Here is an 8,050-nt window from a genome sequence, read left to right on the forward strand (position 1 = left end):
GTGATCATTTCCTTCTACACGAGGTTCGCTAAGAGTGTTCCTTGGATTCTCCTGCTGTACCCTTAATTGTTTGAGGCAAAGCTCCTGTAAAAGCCGCTAAAATGAATACTTTGTGTATTTCTTGTGTCTCTAAGGAAACTTTCCTTAAGACTTCTTTTAATCTCCAGCACCTGCAGCCTCAGTTTATGCTTTTGTCTCACAGCTTTGCCTCAGGCCAGCATCGCTTCACGCATGCTGAAACCATCTTCTAGCAGCACCGCACAGGTGCCGGAGCTTCTGGTTGTTGAGAAGTGTAAGTACGAGCCTGGACTTTTGTTGTGTGCACCCTGACAAAGTGCAGCTGGCTTTTGGCACGTGCAAATTCAGGCTTCACGTCTGTCTGTCTATCCTGTGTTTGACAGATTTCTGCAGTTCTGAAAGTTCAGCGTGTGTGCGTGGAGTTGGCTGGTGTGTAGGTACCCTTTATGTGTACCCTTTATGTGTAGGGTGAACTGTTAGGAAAAGAAAAGGAAAAATAACCAACACAGAAACAACACAGACAAACCCAGATGTTAAAATATGTCAGGATTTCCGGATGTTAATGCCTGGGAGGCTGCAATGCACTTTATCACTTCACTGTTTGGCAGGAGTGCTTTATTATTTGGGGGAAGCGAAAGCAATTACGTGTTCTCAATACTTATATAGATTTACATGTTATCAGTCCGGAGGGACCGAGGGACATTTAATGTTCTGTGAAAATGTTCCAAAAATGTCACCGTGGCTCTGCTGCTTTAAGATGCAACTTAATTGAATGTAAGTAAAAACAATGTAGATCTGATACCAATATGTGCTACAGATGTTTATTCACTGGTAATATCCAGTGTTGTCAGATACAGTGCAGATGTTTATTGTTTTTATGTAACGCTTCCCATTGAAGAATTGGAATGTTCAGTCACTGAAGGACCAGTAGAGTGACTCAGAGTAACTTCTTCCCTGCAGAACTCCTCTCTGAGGTCTGTGGCCACAGTCCAGGGCTGAGTATGAGGCCAGCAGTGCCTGTAAGGCAGCAGTCAAGGGCAGGGCACACTCTGCACGCGGCTGTGATCAGCAGACGTTCGCTGCACCGTGTGCTGATTGATCCGTGAGAGCTCAAGTGGGATGCAAGCCTGAACCTTTGAATTAGCTAAAAGAAGGGATTTGAAAGAGCAAAATATAGCAAGTACTGATCCAACCTGGAGATCTACAGTGCGGCTTTGATTTATTTATTTATTTATTTATTTTAAATACTTTTAAATAATTCAGTCTCTTCAGAGCACGATGGCAGCTTTCAAGTGAAGGCATTGATCCGTCGGCGCTGCGCTGCGCTCCAAGAGGTGTGGAGGCCCAAGATGGCGGCGCTGCAGGAAGGAGGCAGGAGGGGAACCCAGCTGGGTGCCGCCTGTCACCTGCTGACAGGACGCGGGCAGCTCACAGCCCACCTGGCTGTGGATTGTCATATGCCGTCCTGGAGCACTTATTGTGTCTTACAGTAGGCCTGAGCCTAAGGTGCTCCCCAGAAATCTGCTGTGGATGAGGGAATATGTGGTGTATTCTGGCACCCATCTTTTGGCCTCAGCACGACCTAAGAGCCATTGTGCCCTGAGCGGGCTGAGGGGCTGGGTGTGAACTGAGGGGCACGGGGCAGGAAAACTCAGACGTGGCCCCACACAAGGGGCTGGGCGCTGTGTTTTTATGGGGGGCTGCTTGAGGTGAACAGCTGTGTGCTACAGTGGAACGCTTTGGTTCAGTGTGCAGTTTACACACAGAGGGTGTTCGGCAACACAGGTGTGTGAGAGGTTAAAAGTGCTGGGGGTTGGAACTACATGATCCTTGGGGTCCCTTCCAACCCGGGTCATTCTGTGATTCTCCAGCTCCTGCCGTCGGACCCCGCACGGGCGGTGGCGGCCGCTGGGGGGAGCCCGAGCTCCACGCGCGGCCCCGGGCGCTCCCCAGCGGGGGCCGGGACCGAGGGCGGCCCAGGAGCGGCCCTAAGGGAAGGGGAACGGGGAGCCCCGCCGGGACCCCGCCCCGGGCAGGGCGGCCCTCGGGGAGCGGACGGAGGGTCGACAGAAGCGGCCGAGGGGCCGCGCAGCCCGGAGTCGGTCCGGTGCCCGGTGCCGGAGTCGGCGCCCGCCGGCGGCCGTGGGAGGGTCGGTTCTTTGTGCGCCCCGCGGGGTTTGAGCCGCACGGCAATTGGCAAAGGTTAGCAACGCGTCCTTAGATCCTGAGTAATCCCAGCTTAAATATTAAAAGTCTGAGCAGCCCGGGCCGAGTATTTACCGATGTAACTCCATAGATTTCCCTCCGGAGCCGCACTTCTAAGAATTTACGGGACTTCTTTTCTTTCTTTCCTTCTTTTTTTTTTTTTTTTTTCCCCTCTGAATCTTTTCCCACTCCTTCGTATGTATTTACCAAACTTGAGGGAAGGGGGGTATGTGGGGGACGGACAACAATACCCGCAGCGCCGCGGGGGCCGTGGAGAGGACTATAGCGAGAGAGGAAGGCGAGATTCGGCCCAGCGCCGCTCCAGGGGATCCGCACCCACGGGCGGACCGAATCGAGCAGCCAAACCGCGGCAGGGACGGGGGGTGAGAGTCCGGGCTCCAGAGCTGCGGGAGAAGCGCAGCCCCCGGCCAGCTGTGCGGGGAGAGGGGCTCAGGAGGGAGCACGGCTGTAATTACAATTCCCCATCGGAGGAGCGTGGCTGAGGGAGCGATCTTATCAATTAATGGTAACGTTCATTTGAATCTGGTGGAATAGGTTGGCTGAAAATACACCTCCTTCTAAATATCCTCGTTGGGGGGGGGGGAAAGAGAAAGAAAGAAAGATAAAAGAGGGGAGGGGGGCGGTGGGGTGGGGAAAGGAATGCTTCAACCACAGCCCAAGCAGGGGAAACTGGGGGGAAGAAACGCTCCGCTTTGGATAGAAATAATTCTTTGCGTTCGCTCGGGTGGGAATAAAATAATGATAAATATATCTATATAAAATACGTTGTTTTTTAACACCGTGTATCTGCGAGAGACGGCAGCTTTTACACGGGGAAAATCAAGGAGCGCTCCCGCCCGCCGCCGCGGTGATTTCATCCTGCTCTCGGCCCGCGAGCTGTTAAGGAGAAAAATAAAGGGATGGGAACGTGCGCCAACAGTTTGCCGTGAAATAAGAGTTAAAAGAAGTAATAGAACTAATCACTGTCTCCTCAAATCAAGTAGAAAACATTTCAATGCACTAATTAGAGTAATTAGAATAATAAGACTGCCTATATGTGGTAAGACAATGTGTACAAACAACTTTATTTAATGTATACTGGTAATCAGCGGTGCGTGCGTGCCTGAATGCTCGGTGCAATAAAATTCACCCCCGTCCGCCCAAACAATCAAATACAAATTAGTTTAATGATTGTGCCTGCTCGGATGTCTTAGAAATCCGCAGGCGGAGGGAAATAAATAGCCCCATCCTCGTGAGTGCCTCTCCCCTACTGACCGAGGGGCCGATGGCTCCGCGCACTTGGCAATGAATGACTGCAGACATGAATGAATCGGGGAGGGAAGGGGAATTAATGAATGAGTCGGGCCCAAAGCGGCCCCCGACTTTCGGAGGGAGCCTCTCTCCGCCTCCTGCCGGGGCTGCTCCGGGAGGACGCGGGGCTGCAGGGCTGCGGGACGGGGCAGCGCGGCTCGGGCAGAGCCGGCTCTTTCCTGGTGTCTGGCGTTTGGGAAGTTCTGCTGTTAATTTCACAAGTTCTGCTAAACCAATCTTTGCCCCAAAATGCTTCAGCTCGTTCTTCCCGGAAGGGCACCCGCTCCTCAAAGTGCGGCCAAGCGCAAAGCTGCCCGGCCGAGAGAGACTTAAACTCCGCACCGCTCCGAGCATCTCCCAGCCCCGACGGCAGCCGCGCAGCACCGAGCCCGCACCTCCGAACGATTTTTCTTTTCCCTTTCCCATCGGGCCCGGAGCGGCAGCAGAGCCCCTCACAGTGCATTGCCCAAATACACCAGAAACGAATCGCTCTCAGGCAGAGGGGCGGCGGAGGGCCGCGTTGTCCAGGCCCCATCCCGGAGTCCGAGTGGCCGCCACCGCGCCCCGCTGCTGCCCGCGGCTCTTTCCCACGCGTGGGTCGGGCCGGGGGCAGCAGCCCCGGGTCACAGTCCCGTGGCCGAGGGTGGCCGGGCGCTGCCCTCCCGCAGCCCCGCGCAAACCCCGCCGCAACAAAGAGCCATAAACCCCCACCCCCAGTGCGGCTCGGGCCAACTCCTGGGACTGGAGGAGGGTGAGGATGGCCACGGGCTGAGGCCGCCTCAGCAGAGCGGTGAGAGGGCTCGGCCTCGGCATCCGCCAGCAGAAACCGAGGGCGAGGAGAAGGGGCAGCCCGGCTGCGGCCTCTCTCCCCGTCGGGGCTCTGCGGAGCCGCCGTGAGCAGCGCAGAGCAGTGCCCGGCTCGGGGAGCTGCCGGCCGGGCCGTGCCCTCCTTCACGAGCCTCGGGACACCGATTCAGCCTCTACTCGAGCGAACGAGGTGAGGAACGAGTGCTTTCCTTGCCGACATCTGTCAGAACGGCTGTGGGCGAGCCCAGTTCGCTGCACACACCCTGCCATCCACCTGCAGACAGCGTGCTCTACCACCACCGCTCCGTGGGCTTTTCCATCTTCTCTTTCCCTCAGAACAAGCAACCACACGGGCAGGCCTCCCGTCGGCAGCACACGCCGAGCTGGGCACGGAGCAGCCCGGCGGGCACCAAGGCGGCCACCCCGCGTCCATCCCCTCGGGCTCGGGCCTGACCCGCTCCCGGGACCGGCCGAGCCCCTGCCCGCCCCACACGTGAGCGCTGGGAAAGACGCACGGCTCCCTCCGAGCCCCCCGAAGCGTCCTGCAGAGGGCAGAGGCTGCCCGCATTCCGCAGCCGACCCGGCGGGATATTGACCAAGGACTTCAAATCCATACCCGGCTTAAACATTTTACCCGTCAGCACGTCTGCGGTCACAAAACACTTCTTCTTTCTGTCACTTCGCTTCGAAACTATTGATAAGATCATTTAGCTGAATCTGTTCGGGATGAGTGTAATATTGACTAGGAGTTAGAAAAGATGATTAAATCTAATAAGCCGAGAAACTCTCGGGGAGGGGGAAGAGAGAGCAGGACGTTGCCCTACGAAGCCGAGCAGAGCCCCAAAGGCCGTAGCACCTCCGCCACACGCCGCAGCCGGCACCCGATACACGGCCCCGATACACGGCACCCGGCCCCGGTACTCGGTACCCGGTCCCGGATCACGCAGCCGCCCCTCTCAGGCCCCGCAGCCCGGCCTTAACGGCGCTCCCCACGGAGAAGCTCCGCCTTTCCCTTCTTTTCTCCCTTTCTTCCTCTTTTCTCCCTTTCTTTCCTCTTTCTTTTTGGCACGGGGGAGGAGAGCCGGCTGTCGCGTTCTAGGAAGGCCGCTCAGAGCAGAGTCCTCTCTCCTCGGCCCGGCCCTCCTCCTCCTCCAACACCGCAGCGCAAACGGAGCGGAGCATCAGAGCCGGGGAGGGACGGCACCGCTCCGCACAGCATCACCGCTCGGCCCGCTCCGCTGCGGGGAACGCAGCCCCCGAGCTCCGCTCCCGCATCACGAGCCTTTGGAGCGGGGCAGCGCTCGGTGCGGACGCGGAACCGCTTCCCCTATTCCGTGCGATATAAAGGGCTGGAGGTGATTGCACTGAGCTCACGGCGCTGCGGTGCTCTCCCCTCCCGACTTCAGAGCTACGGCAATCTGTGCTGTCTTTCGAAATGAAACAAAAGGGATTTCAATAAGTCGAACAAACTATGAAGGTATTGTGCATTTCTGTTTTATGTAGATAATAAAATATTACTTTAACATAAATATATAAGGATCTCTGCGGTTTTATTTTTTTTCCCCACAAGCACATCCAAATGTACCAAAAAACAAAGTATTCGTAAAGAGACCGAACCAAAACCCAAAACCAAATCAAATCAACTCAAATAAAAATTACATCCCATATAGATTTGTTTCACCTACTCATTTAAAGCTACAGAAAAAACACTTTCCAGAACCTGTTCGGCTTTCCAAGAAATAAATATACATTGAGGCAGGCCACTGAAAAATGATATGAAAATATTTCCCTGGGTAGCATTTAAAAAAGGAAATAAAATAAAATAAAATAAAGGAAAAAAAAATAATAGACAAAGAAAACATCGGAACTATTTCTGCATTTCAAAGGACAAATATTAAACATATATACAGAGCGGTAAGGTTTGCGTGGTAACTTTTCTCCTTTTTTTTTCCCTTTTTCTTTTCTTTTTTCTTTTTTTTTTTTCCCCCTTTTTTTCTTCCCCCTCCCTCCCCTTTCTTTTCTATCTGTAAGTAAATCTATGTGGAGTTTGAGGCTCCGGGTGCCGTTGTCTGACCTTACGCACGGATCGGTGGGGGCTGAATGTTGGGTCCATCCCCGCGCTACGGGCCGGCCCTGCTCGGACTCACCCCAGCACAAGAAATAACCAGCAGCTCGGTACGGCCAAAAGCAAAAGGGAAGAGAAAAGCTCGGTGCCCGCATCTCTGTCACCATCGTTGGGAAAGTTGGGGGGGGGGGGAAAGGCTGCATGAATCGCTTCGAAACCATTCGCTGTCTGACCAAGGGGGAAAGAAGGGAGGGAGGAAGGAAGAAAAACAAATGTCACAGCGCTTGAAGAGACAATGGGAAACACGGTCTAACGCCTCGGCTGCTGAATGCAATATTTATATGATCTCTGCAAGAGAACGCTTCGTTGTTTTTGTTTTCTCCGTCACCGTCCGACACTCGTCTAAGCAAACTTTGAGCTTAGAAAAACGCCTCGCCTATGTAGCACCCGTCTAAGGGGCCCCGTTATGAACGTACAACTACCGGAGTTTCGAGTTCCCCTCATGTCTATGGCTGTTGGTACGCGGCACACACACGGCGCTGCTCCTCGGAGCTTTGTGTCGTGTGCTGTGTCCCCTCGGGTTCCTCTCTCTCTCTTTCTCTCTCTCTTTTTGGAAGTTAACCGTTTCCCATCAGGATAATGCCACGAAATGCACTTTAAAACTGTTACCGGGGGGAGGTGTGGGGGGGGGGGGGAGCCAATTGAAAGTGGCATTTTTCCACTTCATTTCACCTCCCCCCCCCCCCCCCGCACCGCCTCTCCGGGTGAAAAGCACAGGGGCTTGCCGAGCGGACTGCTCTTTCAGTTCCGTTACATGACGCTGAGAACGACGGGGGAGTGGAGGGGGGAGGGGGAAGGAAAAAATAATAAATACGGGAAAGCAAAGGTAGGCAAGATGAGCCGCGGGCTAGCGAAGCAAGCCGCTGGGGGGGTAAGGGGGGAGGGGGGACGAGGGAAAGGGCTGTGGCCGGGGGGGGGCCGAACGTCCCCGTGCTTCTCTCGGGGCGGCCCCTGGGACGCGAGGTGCTCCCTCCCGGCCCCGCAGCCCTTCGCCGGGACCGCGGTCCCTTCCGCGGCCGCGCACCGCCGGAAAACGAAGTTTGCTCCGTCCCTTCGTCCCTCTCTCGCCATCCCCGCGGACGGCCCGGAGCCGCTCTGCCGTGTGCACATCCTACATGCGAGCGTACGGCACACACAGCCACACACGCGCTCCTCATCCCCCATATCGGGTCAAGAGGGCAAGAAACCCACTGAATTTCTGTAAACTTCGGTATCCTCGCAGTGCAAATGACTACGCCTCAATACTGCCTGGGACAAGGGCTCCTTCCTCTCCCTGCTCGCATCCCGACGAGCGGATACCCACGGCCGCGCGTCCGTCCGCCCGCACCGCCGCCCCCGGCCCGGCCCGGCGCGGTACTCACTCACTCACTCACTCACTCACTCACTCACTCACTCCGCAAGGCCCGACCGCAGCCCGCACCCGCGGCCCGACCGGAGCTTTTCTATCTGCTTGGATTCGCGTTCGCTTTCTGCTCGCTTTTTTGTTGTTGTTTGTTTGTTTTGTTAATTTTTTCCCCTATTTTTCCTTTCTCTTTTTTTTTTTTTCTTTTTTTCTTTTTTTTTTTGCTCGATTTTCTTTCTTTC

Source organism: Coturnix japonica, chromosome 3 (assembly GCF_001577835.2).
Source record: "Coturnix japonica isolate 7356 chromosome 3, Coturnix japonica 2.1, whole genome shotgun sequence".
In the NCBI taxonomy this organism is placed as follows: Eukaryota; Metazoa; Chordata; class Aves; order Galliformes; family Phasianidae; genus Coturnix; species Coturnix japonica.